A 22328-nucleotide genomic window follows, 5' to 3' on the forward strand; every position below is an offset into this window, starting at 1 on the left:
TTTATGTTTGTATATGGCATAAGAGAATGGTCCAGTTTCATTATTCTGCATGTGGCTGTCCAATTATTTAAGTAATCTTTACATCTGTCATGGGATTTGAACTCAGGGACCCGAGATCAAGAGTTGCATGCTCTTCCAGCTGAGCCAGCCAGGTGTCCCGCAGCATGGTGTTTTTAAAATTTGTTCTATTTCATTCTCATTTTTTAATTGCCGTACATTATTTCAGTATATGAATAAACCAGAGTGTGTTTATAGCCTTTCTCCTAATGCTAGACAGGTAGGTTGGTTCAGAGGTCTGTATGCTTGTGGGAGAGTTTCTCTGGGGAAGATGCCTAGAAGTGACATTACTGGGGCAGAGGAAAAAGAGTATCTTCACTTTTACCATCTGTTGGTAAGTAGCTTTGTGAAGTACTTGTACTCACAAGACTAATTTGTTAAAGCCTACATTTTAATATATGTTACAGGACATTTTCATTATGATACTAGTTTTTGTGTGGGTGTTAAATAGTATTTGCTTCAAGTTTGTGTGCATTTTAATTTTGCCTGCAAGGAAATATAAAGTTACTTTGAATTTACTGGTGGAAAAAAAAAAAAAAGAATTTACTGGTGGGCAGTTTTTTGTACCTTGCCAAGAACTTAGCATCTTTATTCTTGTTAATGTCTGTAAAAGTTGATGTGTCAGTATTGTATTTATTGAGATATTATTTACATACAGTAAAACTCCCTCCTTTAGGAGTATAGTTATATGAATTATGACACAGTCTTGGTAACTACTACCCAATTAAGATAGAGTATTTCCATCACCCCCAGAAAATTGCCTTTTGTACCCTCTTGTCCCCAGCAGCCATTGATCTGATTTCTGTTGTCGTGATTTTGTCTTTTCCAGAGTACACTATAAATGGAATTAGTATGTAGCCTTTTTGAGTGTGGCTTCTTTCACTTAGCATAATGCTTTTACCATTCTTCAATGTTGCCTGTGTCAGTACTGTATTCCTTTTTAGCGATAAGTAGTATTAGTATGTTTTTGGGAGTACTGAAGTATGCAAGTATGAACAGAGATGAAAAATGACTTAAATTCCATGCTTCTTGTGTGACTAAATTTATCCGTTTTTCTCATGTCACTACTACAGCATTATGGAAAGTTTAGAGCATCAGTTTTTACAGTTAGAAAGGACATTAATTTGTAATCCTGTTACTTTTCAAATGTTTTATTCCTTCAGAAGATTAAAAAAACATGCATGAAATTAGTGTTCTATGTCTTAACCTAGGGTCTGTGGTTTTTATATATTTGCATGTATTTCTGAGGAGAAGTTCCATAACTTTCTTTGGAATGGTTCTTACTGGTGGCAGATGAGCTTTAAAAAAGACGAAGGACAGTCCCGGTGGCCCAGTGGTTTAGCGCCACCTCTGGCCCGGGGTGTGATCCTAGGGGCCTGGGATCAAGTCCCAGGCTCCTGCATGGAGCCTGCTTCTCCCTCTGCCTCTCTCTCTGTCTCTGTCTCTCTGTCTCTCTGTGTCTCTCATGAATGAATGGATAAAATCTTTTAAAAAAAATAAAAAAGACAAAGAACCACAGGTCTAATGTAAGCTCTTGTTTCAGAATTAAAAACACCAAATGTATAGAAGTATATTTGTTGATATGTCAGTGGGTCGTGCTTTTATGTTAATTGAAAAAATTTCCAAAATATTTGCCCAGAAAACTCATTTTTGAGCAAATAGAATATTGATAGAGCTAGCCTAAGTAAGTGGCTCTGTCCACACTGTGACAAAGCCTTTACATAGGTTATGACATTCTTACAACAGCGCCGAAATGGAGGTACAGTCATCCTCATTTTATGGACGGAGACCAGAGGCTCAGACCTGTAAATGACTTGTGCAGGATCACACCACCAAGACGTGAGAAGTGTCTGGGTCTGCATTCCAGAGCCCCTGCCCCCTAACCATTGGGTGAACTGCTTCAGCATCTGAAGGGATAGTGACACAGACATCCAAGTGTAGACACCAGTTATCTCTGGGTAGTAAAATAATGGGTACTTGGTTTTCCTTCCTCTGGCTTGTCAGTATTTTCATAGCTTTTCTATAACAAACATATTTGCAATGAAATGTAGCTACCTGATGAGAACCTTTATCTTGAGAAGGTAAATCACATCAGTGCTATAACTTTCTGATTTACCTGTTGTTTTGCCCTGGATCTGGGGAAGGCTCAGTGGTCAAGACTCAGGACTACAGTGATGGAAACCAGTAGTAGACTGTGCTGTAGATACCCTCAAGCTACACACCCTAGAGCACCAATCTAGAATTCTCCCCTGGCTTTTTTCTCACCCAGCGCATATTTGAAACAGGCTAGGAGCAGCCGGCTGCCTCATCCCAGAGCCCCCTTCGTTGTCCTGCGTGCTTCCCTGTCTGCCCGGTGCTCCTCTAGGCCCTGAGGTCAGTGGGATGGGGGCACTGCTCTTGGGGACCTCCGGCTGGGGAGGACAGCCTGCAGACAGATAATGATAGCGCTCCAGGGAGCCCTGGCCTCACATGGACCCTTCTGGAAAGAACTGATCCAGAGCCCGCTCTGGGAGGCTCCAGACCAGAAGGAGTAGGTGTCAGCTGTTCAGCCTTTCCGGCCCATCCTCCCTTCTCACCCGCTGCTGCGGGGTTGTTCCCGATAGTTGTTTATAGGATGCTGTTGGCAGAGGAGGACAGATGGTACTGATCTCGCAGATTTCAGTTCACCTCTGATTAGCCCTTTGGAATGTATTTTGTGTATGTATATGCTGTCCTCATGCAGAGGAAATACTAAGTCATGGGCGTCACAGATAGCTGCTTTGATTTCACTCGGAAGAAGGATGCTGCAGAAAAGGGAGGAACAGAGCTGTTAATTGTCATGGCAACCAGCAGGTTTTTATAGTGGAACGTTGCCTTCGTAACCTAAACCAGTCACCTTTTTTCTCACTAGAGAAAACAGACTGACGTAAACTCAGGGAAGTATAGTACATTTCTCAGCAGGGTTTTATTTGCTTCTCAGAAACAGCTTTGCAATGACTTCAGTTCCTTCATAGACTTTCAGAGCTGAAAGGCACCCTAGTGCCTTATAGAACTTTATGAAGTCCGGTGCTTATGAATTCCTATTATGATGATGATGATGATGATGTCACCCCATTTCTACTCCTACCCCCCACCCGGTCTAATACACATGGCCAAGACTTCTATAAGGGGCTAGAATGAGGATGAGTTTGGAATTTGGCAGACATGCACTGGCACAGGCTCCTTCCTAGAGAAGAGTATTGCACTCACCATCCTTTGAAGACTTCTGCTCTTTTGCCCTGTGTGATCCTGTCGGGCTTGCTTCTTCACTGTCCATCACTCTGTAGACTCAGGAGATGCTGAGATATACAGCTCTGGGACCACTGGTCCTAATGTGCTTCCTTGAACAGTAACATCAAGATTGATGGTACCTGTGTCCCTACAGCCTGTGGCACAGAAAAGGAGTCACTTAGGTACCTTTTCATGGCACTGGATTTAAGAATGAGTTCCCTTGCAAACCTTGGGTTGGTTTCTTCCTACCCCTACTGTGCAGTTGTCTCCTCTTGACTCCCTTTCACCACGTCAGGAGTGTGGTATATGGAAGAGCCCATTCATAAGCAGCCCAGGTATGAATCCTGCCCATAACCATTCTGCTTTCAGCCTAATTCACGCTCAATTCAAATATGAATTGAGCACCTACTATGCACCGGGCATCCCAGAACCAAAACAAAAATCACTCTCTTATAATTCTGGTAAGGCAAGGTAGACAGACCAGACTGGTAGGTAAAATATACGGTATGTTAAATGATGGCAAGTACAGTGTTCAAACTCAAATCATAGTAACGGGGCTGGGGAGGCCCCAGGGGTGGAGGTAGAAAGAAGTAGTTGTAAATAGGAACCTCAAGGAAAGCTCTTCCCAGAGACGTCATTGAGGGAGGATCTGAGGAAGTAAGCTCTACAGCTCTGTATGGGGAATTGCATTCCAGGGAGAGGGGACACGAGGACAGGAGTATACCTGTCGTACCTGAGGCGCATCAAAGAAGTCATGTGGCAGGAGCAGAGTGAGTAAGGACACGAGGTCCAAGGGGTAACGGGAGGCCTTGGCTCCTGGATTAAAGGTGGGTGTGAGCTGGTGTAGAGAAACCCTTGGTGTGTGGTGACAGTGCCTTGGATGAGGACGCTGGCAGTGGAGGTGATGGGTAGTGGTCAGATTTTCTAAATGCAGGCCACTCCCTGTGCCTAGTGCTGTGAGGAGGGCAGTGTGGTACCAGGGCTCTGTGAATGATAGGCCTGGTTTCTAAATCCTTATACACTCTGTGAGCTCATCTTAGACTATTTCCTCAATCCATTTGAGCCAGTTTCCTCATGTAAAAAAATAAGTATAATTCTTTCCTTAGAAGTGTGTCGAAGGCTTCTAAGATGATGTACTGAAAGGGTCTTCCGTGACACTCGTTCTCACCTACCACCTGACTTGGGTGGTCCCCCCCCCCCCCAACCCAGCCCATGCCCAAGTCTGTTTTGAGCCTTCATATTCCTGTCCTTGTGGTTCACTTGTCTCTCTCCACACCAGAAAGTCAGTATCTCCTGTGCTTGGCCCAAAATGCACAGTGTTTGGATAGATAGAGAAATGGAAAGAAGGAAGAAAAGATGAAGTAAGAGTTTCATGCATAGATACTAGTGCCATGTTTGGGTTTATACACTCCAACAGGTAACATAACAGGACTTTCTTTTCAGAGTTCATTGTTTAAGGACATCAAATGACCAGACATTGGCTACATTTTCTATTAAAAGAAGTCTAATTAGGAAGATGTGTACGCGTATTTTCACATTTTAAAATTTATCTTTTCCCTGCTCTTGGCTTATAGAGAGGTGTTTGTTCAGAGATGCTAATTGATGTTTTACTTAGGTGTTCTTTAAGAATAAAGAGGTCATTAGCAGATTTCCTCAACAGTCTAAGGAAATCTTTCTTGAACATTTTATTATGAAAACTTTCGAATGCATATAAAATGTAGAGATAGTAACAATTTAAGTTAACACTAGCTTAATATACAGATAATCTGAATCAGTTCAGGGCAATTTTTTTGCATTTGCAATGCTTCTGTTACCTGTTACAATGTGAAAAGGCTCAATCTGTTAACTCTCCTGTTAGAAAAATTCTGTGTATGACCCTTTCTTTCACTGGGAGACCCTTTGACCTTCATTTGGAAATGTTGCATCATTTACATTTAAAGTCAGGGTTGAATTGTGTCCCCTCAAAAAGGTATATTGAAGTTTGTGATGTTGTGATTTACAATAGGAAATACAGTTAACCCTTGAACAATGCAGGGTTAGGGGCACCAACACTCCCCTTCCTACAGTGGAAAATCCACATGTAACTTTGGTTCCCCCAAATAACTACAGGTGCCCTATTATTGATGGGAAGCCTTCCTGATAATCTAACAGTCGATTAACACATATTTTATAGGTTATATGTATTACATATTGTATTCTTACAATAAAGTAAGCTAGGGAAAAGAAAATGTTACTAAGAAAATCCTAAGGAAGAGGAAATACATATACACAGTACCACACTGTAAAAAATACACATGTAAATGGACTTGCGTCATTCCAGCTCCTCTTGTTCAAGGGTCAACTGTATATATTTGGTCTTTGTTTCCATCTCCAACACAAAGCTCCTAAAACCTAGAGAATTTCCTAAGTGACTGTAATGATAAAAGTGAAATGAGTGTCTTTCGTTATTTATATATAGCAAGCCCTGTTCAGACGCAGTCAAGTTTGCTGATTAGGTGACATTTGGAAAGCCCTTAAGGATGGGGCTGGTTGCCAGGGGAACCAACCTTGATTAGAAGATTGAAATTTTCAGTTCCCGCCTCCCATCTTTGGGGAGGGAAGAGGGGCTGGAGGTTGACGTAATCGCCAATGGCCAGTGGTTTAATCTCGCATGGATTCATAATGAAGCCTCCATAAAACCCCGAAAGGTTGGGGTTTGGAGAGCTTCCAGGTTGATGAACACATGGAGATTCATGGAGTGTGGCTCCCAGAGAGCCTTTCCCTGGACCTCACCTTGTGCATTTCTTCAATTTGGCTGTTTCTGAGTTATATCCTTTAATCAAGTAAACGTCTTCCTGCATCTGTGAGCCACTCTAGCAAATTAATGGAAGCCAAGGAGAAAGTGATGGGAACCTCCAGTTTCTAGCCAGTGGGTCAGAAACACAGGTAACAATCTGGACTGGGGATTGGTGGCCGAAGCAGGGGTTGACAGGCTTGCCTTAACCTGTGTGATCTGATGGTGTCTGCAGGTAGATAGTGTCAGAGTTGAGTTGAATTGTAGGGTACCCAGCTGGTGGAGGATTGTGTGGTGGAGTAGTGTGAGAGAAGACACAGGAGTGAGTTTGTCCTTTACAAAGCCCTCCCAGTACCTCAGAATAGGATCTTGTTTGGAAATAGGGTCTTTACAGAAAGAACCAAATCAAAATGAGGTCATTAGGATGGTCTATGGCTCAATATGACTGGTCTCTTTATAAAAAGAGGGGATTTGGAGACAGGTGTGCACACAAGGAAGGTGATGTGAAGACCCAGGGGGAGCACCTGTGGTGTGAGGACTGACTGATGATTGGTGTGATTTATCTGCAGGCCAAATGAGTGCCTGATGAGACCACCAGAAACTGGAAGAGAAGCCTGGAATGCTTCCTTCCCTGGTGCCTTCAGAGAGAGCATGGCCCTGCTGACACCTTGAATTCAGGCTTCCAGAACTGAAATAAGTATCCATTGTTTTAAGTCACCCATCTGTGGTATAGTTCCAGGAAACTGATATAGTCTGTCATCGTGTTTCCTATTGACTAAAGAAGCACTGTTACCTGGGCCCAGCTTGAGTAGAAGAACAGAAGGTCTTGAAATCTCAAGATAGTACTTGGTTAGCAGCTGGTTATCTCTGTGATCTCCCAGATATGGTTACATTAATATTCTTTGCCATCCAGATAAATACATCATTTAAAATTGTTGCAAACCCATGGAAGTTCCAAGAATATGCCTGTGGAGCCATTTTGAAAAACCAAGGTGTAGGAGTAAGAGAAGCAGCCCAGACTGGTTTTGAGTTCAGATCCTCTCTCTGCCGCTTGACCACCTGCATAATTCTTGTGTCTGTTCCACACCTGTAGAATGGGAATAATTCTTATCTCCCCTGTGGACTGTGAACTAGAGGTCATGAAAACAGTCTAGCATCAATACTTGCATGTAGCAGGTGCTCAGAAATCGGTTGAGGAATGGAGACTGGGGTGAAGGGTAGAATCAGATGAAGGAAGCTTGAAAAGATTCTGCTAGAGTAGGATAGGTCCTGGCCTGGGAGTCAGGTGGGGTCTGACTCCCCTTGTTTGAACACTGAGAGGTTTTCATCCAAGTGATTTTCCACCTCGAGGGGGCTGCAAGAGAGCATCTGGTTCAGGCATGAGTGTTGTTTCCTTAATGAGGCACACTCTCCAGAGACCAGCAACCTGTCCCAGGTCAGGCAGTCTTGTCACTTGAGCTTTCTTATTTAAACAGGACAACCAAAAACAAAACAAACCAAAAACTGGTTGTGTTTTTTTTTCTTTTTGTTCTTTTAAATAACAGCTTTATTGAGATATTAATGCACATACAATTCCCTCATTTAAAAGTGAATGACCGGGAACACCTGGGTGGCTCAGTGGTTGAGTGCCTTTGGGCTCAGGTCGTGATCCCAGGGTCCTGGGATCAAATCCCATGTCAGGCTCCCCGCAGGGAGCCTGCTTCTCCCTCTGCCTACAACTCTGCCTCTCTCTCTGTGTCTCTCATGAATGGATAAATAAAATCTTTAAAAAATGAATAAAAAATAAAAATAAAAAAATAAAAGCGTATGACCTCATGATTTTTACTGTATCTGCAGAGTTGTGCAATCACCACAATCCATTTTAGAACATTTTCATCACCCCCAGAAACAAACTCCATACTCATTAGCAGTCACTCTCCATTTCCTCCCTTCCCAAACCCCAGCCACAAATTTTACTTTCTGTGCCTCTGAATTTGCCTGCAGTCACTCTCCACTTCCTCCCTTCCCAAACCCCAGCCACAAATGTTACTTTCTGTGCCTCTGAATTTGCCTGTCTGGACATTTCCTGTAAATGGAATCAGCTATAATGTTGTCTTTTGTGTCTGGCCTCTTTCAGTATAAAGTGTCCAAGCTTCATCTGTGTTGGAGCACATGTCAGCATGTCACTGCTCTGTATTGCCAAATAACCTTCTGTTGTATGGCTGTCCCACATGTTGTCGATCCACTCATCAGCTGACAAACATTTGGGTTGGTTGATTCCAGTTTGGGGTTCTTGGGATTCATATATTGCCATAAACATCCATGTATAAGTTTTTGTGTGGCATATGCTTTCCTTTGTCTTGAGTCTGTGCCTAGGAGTAGAATTGCCGGCTCCCCTGGGAGTTCTGGGCTCTACCTTTTGAGGATCTGTCGGAGTGTCTTCCCAGCATCTATACCAGTTTGCATTCTTACCACATCCCCACCCACTGTGGACGAGCACTCTAGTTTCTCCACATCTTCACCAGCGCTTCTCACTACCTGTCTTCTGATTCCAGCCCTTCCGGCAGGTGTGAAATAGCATCTCTTTGTGGTCTTATGTTGGTTTTTGACATTTCTTTGAATGGAAGTAGTTGTAGTCATTATATGATGAGATAGGTTGAATGTCTCTAGCTGAAAAGGCTGGTATGATTAATAATATAACTTTTCAAATAACTTCCATGCTTTTATATATCCCATCTTTAATTCTCCCCCTTTTTTTTTAAGTAAGCTCTACACCCAACTTGGGGCTTGAACTCATGGCACTGAGATCAAGAGTTGCATGCTCTTCTGACTAAGCCAGCCAGGTGCCCCCAAATTCTTTCTTACTCTAGTCGTTTCTTGAAGCCAGGTATGCAAAACCAGTGTTGGGTGAAATAATTGTGAGTTTGCATGGCATGGCTTTTACTTCATTACTAAAATTGCTCAAGACCAGGCACCTGGAGCTTCAGTTCTCCCCACTGCAGAGTCCATGGTTGGAAGGCCTAGTTAGCAGCCAGTCTTTTGAGGAATGGTAATACATGTCTGGCCTCTTGTAATCTTATTTAAGGGGCTATGGCATTTACTAATGATTCTCCCAAGGGTTAGCTGCTGCCTTGCAGATACGGTACTTATTATAAATGGGTACAGCCAGACCTTGTAGGCCAGTACAGATAGACCCTGTGCTGTTTTCACAGACAAGCTATACAGGCTGCGAATTCTCTCGAAGAGAACAAGACGCTGAACAAAAGGCATAGCACCTGTGAAGCCAGAAATGAATGTTGGTTGAATGATTGAGTAGCTTTGGCTTTGGAAGGCAGACGCTGTTCTAGCATGGCAGCTGGAGCAAGCCGTTAAGCTCTCGGAGCCCTGGTACCTTATTTGTAAGAGAGAGATGGGAGCGCTCTGTGGCTGGGTTCCCACGAAGACGTGAAAGTGCCTGGCACGTGGTAGGCACTCCGCAGATGTTAATTCTCTTTCAAGTCGCTCTGCTGTTATTCTTACATTCTTTTCTGCAGGTTTAGTCCAGCCCCAGATATGAGAGATTGTAGGATCAGTTGTACCACTTTGCTTATCTTTACAGAGAAAGAAAAGGCTTTTTGGCAAAAATTAAGTATTAATGGAATGAATATTGCAAATTGGTAGCTGCTGATTGACATATGTTTGCTAAGCAGGTACTCAAATTAAAGGAAGCTTGCCTAGAATTAAAAACAAAAAAAAGGAAGAAATCCTAAGAACAGTTTTACCCCCTTTGCCAGGTACTTATTTACACAGTTGTCTTCTATGGAATGTCCCAGCTGAAAAATTTTTATAAAACACTGGCTAGCTTTGTCCCAAGAGTTCAAGTTAGCCTGCATGAAAGCTTAGCCTCAGTGGATGTAAAAGGGTTGGGTCCTTTTTTGGAGCCTCTTTGCTTTGAGTTTTTTTTTTTTTTTTTTTTTTTTTTTTTTTTTTATAGAAAGGGCTGTTCTTTTGGTCACTGGGTCTTTTTTTAGATTCGCAGTGAAGTCATAGTAACAGGCTCCATGTCTGACTGGGTTCCATGGCAACAGAGGGTTGTGACTTTATTAGAGAAGAGTCGAGCATGCCAAGAAAGATAAAAATCGGAGTATGGAAAGTGACCAGATGAATGTGTTTTTTTGGATGGTGTGCCCTGGAACAGAACGGTTCCCCGACTTGGCATCAGTCCCCGTTACAAATTTGAATCCCACTGGGTTATCATTAGGTCATAGGGATCAGCGCTTATTTCCAAAGGATCTGCCTGCATCTTTGCTTTTGTTCGTTCATTCATTCTTTTTTTTTATATCTTGGTATATTAAAAAAGAAATCAAAACAGTAATCGTAAGAACCTAACCGGAGACGATTCTCTGATTTCAAAGGTAGAAAAGAAATTTAGCTCATTCTTCAGGAAACTGATTACAGCTGTAAATTGTGAGACCATGTGGGAGGGCCAATTAGAGGCAATTATAACTCGATTGAACTCCCTCTGAATTACAACTTGCTGTGTGCATTCCCGGCTGGGGGTTCTGTTCCCCCCCCCCCCCCATTGAGGGGTGTGGAGAGAAGGGTTCCAGGATGCCCTGGTAGCATCCCTGTAGGAGACGCCCCCGTCCCTCCCCCACGGCAAGATGCAGGCTGAGGCTCTAACCCAAAGTGTGTGTTTAATCGGGAGTCCTTTTTGCTTGAGGTCCTCACATTTGGCGAAGAAAGAACAAGATTTTCGAATCCTCCTCACCTGGTTATGAATGTGTAGCGCTGTCTTTACTTTTCTATCCCCTGTGCTGTTTTTCTCTGTCTCCTCCTCCTGATACTGAAAGTGGAGAAACTCCAAGGGGCAGGTGGAGGTTCTGACATGCCTCCTGGGATCAGACGTCGTGAGTCACTCACGTCCAGCCTCGTCATGATGAATCAGAACCTGCACAGGTACTCACGATAAACATTAATAAGTACTGTTGGTCTAAGAGGAAAAGATTAGCTCACCAAATTTTCGGTGTCCCAGGTATCATTAATCAGGTATTAAGTCCTTAGGGAAATTATTTAAGTTTATTGCGCCTTGGTTTCTTTATCTTAAAAATGAGTTTGACCTGAATTGATATGTCCCGGTTTAAACCTCCCTGTTTATAGGGATAACTTGGGGGCATTGGTTTAACACATGAAACCTTTATTAGAGATTTTTGAGTCACTAAGTCTGAGGTGGGGCTGGGTGGCAGGGGCCTGAGGTGATCTTACAATTGGATGTTCAGGCAATACCAGACTGGCTTAGTAGTTATGAAACTTTACTTGGGCATAAGAATAGAGTGGAGGTGGGAGGGAGACGGGAGGCTGTCGAATGTGCATCTGCAGGTTCTGCCCCTGCACCACTGGTCTAGGCAGGGCCCAGGAATCAGATGATTGAGGCTATAATTTGAAAACACTGTTTGAACTCCCTCCCAGCCCCAAAGATGACTCTTCCCCATATTGCCCCTGACAACCCCAAAAGAGCCAAATCTTGGGTGGATGGCCAGGCCTGGAGGGTTCTGCATATACCCAGTGCTAGCTCTAAACTCCGTATCACTTTTTAAAAAGATTTTATTTATTTATTCATGGGAGACAGAGACATAGGCAGATGTGGAAATCGATCCTGGGACCCCGGGATCACATTCTGAGCCAAAGGCAGACGCTCAGCCACTGAGCCACCCAGGTGCCCCCTCAATATCACTTTTTTAAAAGGCTATTTGTTTTAGGGGCACCTGGGTGGCTCAGTCAGTTAAGCATCCAACTCTTGATCTCAGCTCAGGTCATGATCTTGGATCATGAGATCCAGCCCCCCTTTGGGCTCTGTGCTGAGCATGGAGCCTGCTTGAGGTTCTTTTTCTCCCTCTGCCCTCCCCACCTCCCCCCCACCTTCATGCTCTCTAAATAAATTTTAAAAATCATTTTTAAATATTTGTTTTAAAATCTTGGAGTGTGCAATAGCAAACACCTTTGTTCACATAATTTTTAGTCTGTGCTGCGTTGTTTCCTATGGATAAGACTAAGTATTTGCTAAGCATAGTTACTTCCTATGGGCACGAGGCAGTACCAGCAACATAGGGCTTAGCCTGGGGAAGTTGTTTGAAGCACAGAGACTGGACTCTCAAACCCAAAGATTCAGTAAGTTCTATAAAGAGACTGGGCATCAGTCTTTTTTTTTTAATTTGAGGGTGTGTGTGTATTTTAAGGTTTGACAAAGGTGGGTTTCTCACCCCAATTTTCAGAGTAAAATGGATTTTAAGTGTAAACACATGTTTAGCACAAGGTCCATAGTTAAATCAAGCCATTTAGATTATAAAAGGGTCTATAACACGTATAGCAGGTGCTTGAGGGAAAAAAAAAACCTGATCTTTTGAGACTTTTAAGAGTTCCTACAGTTTAATGATAAAATCGTTAGCTGTTGGAGCAAACACATTTTAATGTGTATCTGCTCTCTTGAGTTTCTATTTGTGCCTTGTTTGTTTTATTTCCTGTTTAACAGAGATTGAATAACACTGTTAAATGAAGAATTTAGTAGCACTTTAAGCCTAAATTATGAAGGTTCACTTTTTTCCCCTATTAGCTAACTTAAAGAATGCAAGTTTATAGGAAAAAGATCCTATAAAGGACATAAGGTAGAAAATGTTCTAACATATGATCTTTATACCCAGAGATAAGCACTGTTACATTTTTTATATATCCTTACAGAAATGTTTTCTGTACAAATGTATATATCCATTATTTATTTAACCAATCTCTTATTGATATACAATTTAAGTTCCTTCTAGGGTGATTTTTTATTTTTACCCATGTTTTTTTTTTGCTTTGCAGTACTGTACTGAATATTTTTGTACATCTTTTTTCTGTAACCATATATGGTTAAATTTCTAAAAGCAAAATTGTTGGGTCAAGGAATATGTGTCTTTTAAGTAAGGAAAGATGGGAACAAAATGTCTTTTCAAAGTTTGACCAATTTAACTGATAAAATCTGTCTCAGCGCTCAGGGACCAAAGCGCCCTCTCAAACCGATCATGCTTGAACGAACCAAGCCACATGTGCTCATGTGGAAGATATCCAGGAATAAGACAAGTTCCGAAGACTATAGCTCTGAATTGAATCATTCTCTATGTTTAATCCAAATGATTAAACTAAATACTATAGAACCCGGAGGCCATGATCAAGTAATTTTGTATCAGAAACTCGATTAGTAATTTTGAGATATTTATGACACAGACATGAAGTGAGTGTGTAGAGCTGGGCTGTGGCTGAAAGCATGAGTGTCGGAAGCTACCAGGGAAGGACCAGGAAGGAAGGAGGAGGTGGGTGTGAATGTGTTTTAGCAAGTAAGTTGGCAATACCAGACAATGTCCAGTGACCAACATATATACTCAGACCAGGAAGGCAGCCACAAAAATAGGTAAGACAAATCGGAGCTCAAATTTGAAGGCAAAACCAGAAGAAAACTGAAGGAGCTTGGCTACGTGGAATTGAATTCTGTATGCCTTGGTGGGCAGTCTGATTTTTAAATCATATTGTAGTTTTTAAGTGTTCATTCTACAAGTCATAAATAGAATATGCAAAATGAGTCCAGAGAAAATATATTTTTCTTACATAAAAAGTATGGTATTGATTTAACATTTAGTTTAAGGCAAGATCCATTTGCTAGATTTATTTTTAACATTTGTTTAAGACCTTTACCTGAACTAAGCGAGAGGGTAGAGGCTATGTGATATTAACTTTGGCAGACACTCTTCCTCTGAATATTACAGTATAGTTTTACGTAGAGAGTAAAGTTCTGTTACGTGGACTAGGCTTTTTTATACTGACAGCATTCTCTTTTCCAAACCCCAGTGCCCTTTTTGTCTTCCATCACACACACACCACAACACGGAATTAAATCGATACCCCTAAAACCACTCAACATTTTTGAAATCTTTGCATTTGTTATTTGACGTGAAGGCAGGAAACCTCAGGTCCTCTGACCATTCTGGCCTGATTTTTCATGCGACTTACGGCAATTCAAATATTTGAGAATCTGTTCATACAAGGAAGGTCAAAAGGGATTTAAAGACGAATGACTGGCAGCAGGAAAGCTTGTAACCTGTAGCAGGGTTAGTACTTGAATTATCATAACACGAGGCAGTATATAATCACAAAAGGGCAAGAGAGAAATATAAAATATCTTGTGTCTGGTATGACATCAGGGCCTTTTCTGATTTCATTAATTTCTAGGAGGAATTTCCTCAGATGAGACCAAAGTCTCCAAAAGATGAATTTCCTTGTCCAAGGTCATATAGCTACTAAATGGCAGCGGGGATTTGATCAGATCTGCCTAACCTTTAAAGTCTGTGTGCATCCCCTCGGTAAGTGACCAGGCACTGTTGCTGGCCGCTCCAGGCCCGTGTCGCCTTCCTCTCTCCGAGGGTTCACCTAGACACCTGTGCTTGGATGTCCCGCAGGAACCTCAGATCCACCCAAGTCTGAAGCTGACCCCTCCTCCGCGCCCAGTGTCCTCCTTCTGCCTCTCTCTAGTTTTCTGTCTCGTGAAGGATCTCAGGGGCCACCAGAAGGAACGAGAGTGAAGTGGGGTTTTTCTCCCTTTTGGTCTTCTCCCGTTGGTGCTTCTTTCTGATGCTGCCCCCTGGGTGTACCCCAGGCCCTGTTCTCTCCTTCCTGTACTGCCCTCTCCGGCCTTTGCCACTCTTGCCTGCGACTCCTCCAGCAGATGCCACTGTGTCCACCTGGATTGCTCCCTCGGAGGGACTTGTCTGAAACTGGGATCTGGTCCTCCTAATCCCAGTAGCACTTGCCTCGTGGCCTATGGGAGGAGATCCGAACACCCTAGCCCGATTTCATGGGAACCCTTGAGGTCTGATCCCTGTCTGTCGACCCCCTTCTGCCTTCTTTGCCTCACCCTGAGTCCTCCAAGTCCTTCCCTGCTGTGTGGTTGAAGGGCTCAGATTCACCCCGAGTGACAGGTCTCTCTCTTACAGCTGTGCATCCCCCTCGTCCCCTTGCCCATCCCTCCTCGCTGCCCCCCCCACCCCGTGCTGCTGTCAGGTACCAGCGCACCCCTGGCACTCATCAGAGGCCACCGTTTTTGCCCTGTGACTAGGCTAGTCCGACGGCAGGGGCAGGGGTGCTGAGCCCGCTCGCTGTGCCTGACACGCAGAGGCACCAGGGAGCGTCTATCCCATGAATGAGGCGACAGAGCAGAGTCTCCCGACTCCCCTCACTACTCCCTTCCCCAGGCCCTGGGCCCGTTTGCTGCTGGCGTCACCATCATTCGTGTTGCTGTTTCCTATGCTCACTTCACCACTTTGCACGGACTCTGCCAACCAGAGATAGTCCGATGGAGCTTTTGTCATCGAGGAGAGGCGTGGCGGGCTGCGGGTCTTTGGGGTCCTCCCCCACACCTGTGCGGGAGCAGGCCCCCCTGCAGCGGGCCTTCCCCTGTGCCGCTCCACGCTGTGCAGCCGGCGCTGGGTTGAACAGGGCGTGTTACTGCTGGCCCTTGTACTGGTGTCTGTGCGGGGCGTGGAGCTTCCCTGAGGCGATCCCGGGAATACCCAGAGACCTGTGGGCAGTGTCTCCAAAGTCCACGGTGAGTCACGCGATGGTGCCGTTGGAGTATCTGGCCTGCTTGCCGGCCGCACCCACACACCCCAGGCAGGAAGGTGAGCTGGAAGGTGAGCTGGTCGAGGGCCCTGGGCTGCTGTCTGATTTGTTGTGTGGTGTTGGTAAGTCTCTTCACCTGCTCTCCCACCCCAGCCGGCCTGTGTAAATATGGATTGTAGAGCTTTGTGGTCACTACCAGTTTATGAGGTGCTTGAAAGAAATGCAAATTATTTTTATCCTTGCCCCGAATCCTCCCTAATTGCCTAGTGGGTTTCTAGGTATTTAAATTGCCTAAACTGAACCACCAAAACCTGTATTGCTAGATCCTTTTCAAAATGTAAATGCAGCCCGTGTGATTGAAGAGATGGACAAATACCTGGGTTTGAGTATGCCAGCTGCTGGCTGGAAACGAGCTGGTTCTCCACCCACTTCCCTGGCAATTTGAAAGTAATCCTGGCTCTAACCAGACTGGATTGGATCTAACTTTGCACTAGATCCTTTGACAAGTGGATATTCTTCCCTTTCCTGGAAACTTCAAACTCCGTGAAACAGATTTTGTGGGACAGTGTCAGCCACTGTCAGTCTCCGGTGAGAAAGACGGGTGTGGTGGCGGTCTCCTCCGAGCTGTGGGCTGGGAGAGGAAGCGGCAGTGGGGAAGTGCACATCTGCACCACCGGGGCTCCTCCCACCACCCCATGGTAACAAAGGCTGGACTCCCTGTGGGGTGGGAAATGTTCCATCTCAGCGGAGTTCTGCCCCTGGGAGCTGCATGATCGCGTGGGAATTCGCATTCGATTTGTGACTTTGGAGGTGTGCCCATGCCATGGAAAGTTTCTGTACATTGCTACAAAATATATATAATCTTTCTTTCTTTGATTTCCTAGATATTAAAATGCTTGAACACATTTATTCAAGTAATTTTGAATTTTTTCCAATTAGTTTGGTATCAAAGGTTGATCTAGAACATTGCAAAGGTGGGCTACCTGTTGGTAATGATCCCCAGCCTTTAGAAACAAATAATTGGGACTAGAAGCGGGGTATGGAAAGTTAGAAGACCTTTCTGCTTATCATTCGATCTTTTACATCTTAGAGATTAAATTTCTGTTACTTAAAAAAAAAAATGGAGGGCCCATTGTTCTAACAACAGAGCATCTTAGCCTCATAGTATTGTGAGTGAAGTGGTCATGTACAGTTTGAGTTGGAATGAAATGGGAAAATTGCCACCCGTACTACAGAGAACTGCTTGTAAAACCACTACTACTGCCTTCTGTGACAGGCTGTTCAAAAGGAGGGGTCTCTTGCCAACTGCTTGTGGACAAGGGTTTTCAGGAGAAGCCTTCTCATGTGGGCAGGCCCCTCCCAGCTCTTCCTCCTCCTGGATCCAGTCCTGCAGCTGGCCCAGGAAGAGTGGGTTGTCTCAAGTGCAAGCAAGGTTAATTTGCAGGCTGCCTCCAGGTTCATCTATAACCTGTGGGAAATTGAGAGTCTCTCTGCCTTGACTACATCCTTTACACTTTGGGATGTGACCCAGGAAGACCAAGTTGGGCCCCACTGCAGAGGGTGACCCAGAGGCCTTTAAGCCCAGATCACAAGTTAAGTAGGCCCTCAAATTTAGACTTTAACATTATTACCCAGGAATTAAGTACAGAGCCAGAGATAGACCAGTAGGATTAAAAGACAGATGTTAAATTATCAAGAAACTTAAACACACATGCATACCCACAGTTTATTATACTATGTAACTTACCCCAGGGTTTTTATTTTTAAATGTTTGTAAATTATGAAATAATACACATAAAAGACAATCCATTTAAAAAATAACATGAAACACTCCTGCACCTAAAAACCCAGGGTAAGAAATTGAACTTGACCCTATGACTTTTTCCCTGATTGCATAACCCTCTATCATAAGCCTCCCCTCCTCCCAAGAGGTCATGCTGTACATGTACGTGTTAACCATTCCCTTACTTTATCTTATCATTTCACCACCTATGTGTTTATACCTAAATAGGAGTTGGCCTACACTTGATCTTTAGAGAGTGGAATTCATATTGTATGTGGTTTTCTTTGATTTGCTTCTTTTAAGATTTATCTTTTTTAATTCTTATAGCTTTGGTTCATCTCATACCACTGTACAAATGCACTTGGTATATATATATATTCATTCTATTGCCTGTAGACCTTTGGGTTATTTCTGGGTGGTGGTGGTGGTGTGTGAACATCGCCGCTTTGAATATGTTTAATACACTTTCTCAACATGGGCACTTGTTCTAGAAATGGATTTCTGAGTCTCTAAGGTACGTGCCAAACAATTTTTGATGTTTTAAGAAGTCATTAAATGTAAACATTTTAAATATATCTTGTAATTTGATGTCAGCATTGCTTTGTTTAAATTCTGGAACCATCAAAAAATGTTTTTACATTGAAGTAGTCCTATCCTTTTTTAGCTCCTGAGAAACTTTAACCCTAAGGAGATAGCCTTACTGTTTTTTTTTGTAGTTGTTTGCAGAAACCATTTTTGAAGGGCAAAACCAGACTTTAAAATCTGAGAATCACAAAAACAGTCTAGCCCTCAAGAGCCACATGAGCTATATGCAAATAGTCACCACATACTCATTCCGTGACTCTCTTCTGCTTACCAGCCTGATAGGCCAGTTATTTTGCTATTTTTTTTTAAATGTTATTTTGCTATTAGTAAAATCTTAGGGCCTAAGAGGAGACAAGGAAGTATCTTAAGTGTGCTAATGAAATTTTAAAGGTATTTGCATATTAGTCTCAGTTGGAGGGTACAAACACTGGGAACTTTGTTAAGATCTGAAAATTGCAAAGAGAGAAACTCTACCAAAAAAGAATATAAAACAAAATGTATCTCTGTCCTCAGATTCCCAGCCCTGTTCTCTAGAGGTGACTACCATTCACAGTTTCTAAGATATCCTTCTAAGATTTTTTTTTTAAAGATTGTATTTATTTATTCATGAGAGACACAGAGAGAGAGGCAGAGACATAGGCAGAGGGAGAAGTAGGCTCCATGCAGGGAGCCTGATGTGGGATTTGATCCTGGGACTCCAGGATCACGCCCTGGGCCAAAGGCAGGTGCCAAACCGCTGAGCCACCCAGGGATCCCCTAGGATTTTCCATACAACTAGAGTACCCTTGTATTTATATATTTAAAACCCCCAACACTGTACTTCTTTTAAAGCACAAACGTTTATAGACCTAGCTCTGCATCTTTCTTTTCTCCCTAACGGTTCAGCTTGGATAGCTTTCTGTGGTAGCCCATTCACATTGACCTCCATTTTAGTGGCTGCATTGTTTTCCATTGTACTAGAATTTTCTTTGGTGGTTCCACATTTGATAGAGGTCTGTGCTGATTCCAGAATTGGAAATAGATCATAGTGGTGGAGGTGGTGCAAGGAGATTCTTCTGTTATCAGCAGCAAAGAATAAGGAAAAGAGGCAAAGACCTGAATTTATTGGATATCACTTCTGTTCTTTAAATCTCTTTATTTATTTGCCTATTTCTTTATTGCCTTTTATAATTCCTTGGAGAACTGTATGGAAGCTCAAAAGAGCTAGGTTCTTTTTCCTCCTTGCCCTTCCTTCCCTGTGGTGACCATTGTGGTGGTAGAGATTGTGATATTTAAGTTTGTGAGAGAAAGGAATGTATTTACAAGTTCCTGCCTAAAAAACTGAGGGATTCCAGCTCTCTTCTCTCCCACCTGTAGTATAGTTGACACCATATGATAATGGAAGTGTTATACCTGATGAGCAAACTTTTTTAAAGATGTATTTATTTATTTATTTATTTATTTATTTATTTATTTATTTATTTATTTAAGAGAGAGCACTTGCACATGCATGTGAGTGGAGGGAGGGCCAGAGGGAGAGAATCTGAAGCAGACTTCCCATTGCGTGTGGAGCCTGATGCAGGGCTCCATCACGTGGCCCTGAGATCATGACCTGAGCCAAATCAAGAGTTGGAGACCCAACTAACTGAACCACCTAGGCATCCCCTGATTAGCAAATCTCTTTAATGATAATTCATCTGTTTGGCTATGGAAGGGTTTCTTTGTATAGAGCTTACCATTGCATTAATATTTGTCTAACAGTGGTGTTTGCCAACACTAGGTTGCCTGTACAAGCACCTTCTCTTTTTGTTTCTCTTTAGCTGGCTGAGCCAGCTCCTACAGTAGAGGCTGAAAATGCCAGATCTTGTTTCCACAGACTAGTGCACGGACATAGGACTCAGTCCTGACCAAAGGGACCTAAGAGGAAATCTGCTGAGGAGCTTCTGGAAAATGTTTTCCTCCCTAATAAAGTGTGAAAGAAAAAGCATTATAACTTGTCTAGAGCCAGAAATTGTCTACGTGTGATTCCTAGAACCACAGCAGCTCTTTTGCTTCCATGAGGGAACAAGCAGATGTCCTAGGGGTAGTGGAAAGAAAAAATGGATAGAGCTTGGGTCTTTGATAACATATTTAAGCCACTAAAATTTCATCTGATCCTTTTAGTTTGTGAGCTCAGAAGGGCCCTTATTATAGAATTTCTTTTATTCAGCTACTGAAATTATCATACCTGATATGGAATTTCACCCGCAGGAAATAGCTAAGTACAAAACAACTCTGTTATAAGACAGCTGAGTGCCTACTATGTTCAAAAGACATTGTAAGGCTCCAGGACTGCAAGAAAGATGGGGAAAGAATCAGTAATAATATGGGGCAGTAAAGGATTTAGTGCTACAGGAAGAAACCCAGAGCAGCAGGAGTTCTGAGTGAGCACTGATTTCTAGATTAGAGGTGTTAAGAAGTGACTTTGTTTGGAAAAGGTTAGTCTGAGCCAGACTGAGGGAACCCTGTGGTTTTGGGAGGTAAAAAGTTGAGTTTGGTAGTCGAAGCCCAAGTTTCTAGAACAAATGCAGGCTCTGGACCCCAGAGCTGAGTTGGAACTCTGGCTCATTACTCTCTGGTTTGTGACCTTGTCAAAGTCCTTGACTTCCGTGGTACTCATGATAGACTAAACATAATCTGTAGAATTGAGGTGAGCACTAGAGACAAAATATGTTACATACCTATCCCATTGGTGGGCAGGCACCAAGTAGATGGTAGAGGTGGAAGGTTGCTGACACTGCCTGCTTCTGGGGAGCCTGTAGAAATAATGTGGGCATGTCTTTTTGACCTGATCAAAGTTCGTCTGGATCAGGCCAGTTGGTTGAGTTAACAGAGTCCAAATATGAAACCCAGAGAGACAGGTTTGAGGTCAAGACACAGAGGGACTTAATTTCCAATGAAATGAATTTAGGCTGCATCCTGTAGGCATCCTGTGTGATGCTGTGTCTGAGAGGGGCACTCTGAGACAGTGAGATGCTGTAGGAGGTGGGCTCAGTGGTCCAGGGGTGAGGCATTGAAGACCTGCACCAGGTATCAGGTGTTGGAGAGAAGGGAGGGGCTGGGAGTTGGGTTGATTGTCAAGAAAGAAAGAGAATTTAGTGATGTGATGGGTAGTGGGGAGGAAAGAATTAGCAAGGAGTTCTAAAGACTGAATGCCAGTCAGTTGCTCAGTGTGACATTCAGAGTAGACTTGTGACACTTTCAGATAATCATCTCCCCAGGTTTGGACAGGAATACTTGGCAAGGATTATTAAAATGTTTGATGAATGATGTTGTAGAAGTGGAAAATAAGTGATGGTGCCCAAATCTGCTTGTTATTTAATTTTACCTAATTATGTTTGTCACTTTCCCACTGTTTATATATAAAGTTTTGTTCCTTTGAAGAATTTGCCTGTTAATAAGATAAACATACCCTTGCCTCTGATTAGATATGATTGAACACTTTGAGTCAGTCCTGTAATATGAAATGTATATTCACTGATTGTTGACTCCATGTTTATCCAGGATGAAAAGCAGTTGAGCATTTTTTTTTCTCTGACACAGGGATTGTGGCACTTACAGATATATATCTACGTTGCCTTCTTAAGAGAACATCGTTCATAATATATAAAGTAATGAATGACAGAAGCATCATCAAGTTTAGAAATCAAAGACATTTCAGTTCATCAAATTCAGGGTAATGTCTTGGGCTGAATGAGGTTTCATAATGTTCTCAGTTGGTGAATCTTGAACAGATGGTTCTTTAACATTTTGAAATGCTAAATAAGGTAGGTGGACTCAGTTGAATTAATAAAGGACACCACATTGAAATATTGTTACATCGTTAGCAGCCCTTGGAGTCTTATTAAGTTCATCAGCTTTCCTAATACTAGGCAAAAAACAAAAAACAAAAAACAAAAAAAAAAACTTCATTGGTTATCTCAGGGAACCATGAGTAAAGCCTCTTAAGAAAGGCAGTCTTCTGACTGAGCATTAATAAGTTTTCTAGCAGTAATTGCACATCAGCAGTTCTGTAGTAAGCTCAAAACAAGTGTCCTATCTGAGTTCTTGTGGTCTCTTTGGGAAGTTAGGGCTCTGGGCCAGGTATGGACTCAGGATTTGGTTCATTACAGTTGCCAGGGAAGAGAAAAGCATCTGACATCGAAACGTTTCCAGTTAGCTTTCTATCCTTCAAATGCCTCCCCCCCCCCCCCGCTTTTACTAATTTGGTTTAATTTTTTTTTTCCAGATAGAATTTGAGTCATAATAGATCTACAGTGT

At 42.9% G+C, this 22328-nt stretch overlaps 1 protein-coding gene across 7 annotated transcripts in view; it reads left to right on the forward strand.

Annotated features, from left to right (window-relative positions):
- TMCC3 (transmembrane and coiled-coil domain family 3) overlaps nt 1-22328 on the forward strand; it is a 259266-nt gene that overhangs the window by 204900 nt on the left and 32038 nt on the right. The window contains exon 1 of one of the 7 annotated variants that reach the window (XM_041738251.1): nt 15425-15804. The exons of 5 other annotated variants lie outside the window; for them this stretch is intronic. The gene's annotated coding sequence lies outside the window, so the exon portion shown is untranslated. Of the gene's footprint in view, nt 1-15424; nt 15805-22328 lie in introns of those variants that run through there. One more of the 7 variants, XM_041738253.1, reaches the window with a different exon arrangement.

Source organism: Vulpes lagopus, chromosome 23 (genome assembly GCF_018345385.1).
Source record: "Vulpes lagopus strain Blue_001 chromosome 23, ASM1834538v1, whole genome shotgun sequence".
Lineage (NCBI taxonomy): Eukaryota > Metazoa > Chordata > Mammalia > Carnivora > Canidae > Vulpes > Vulpes lagopus.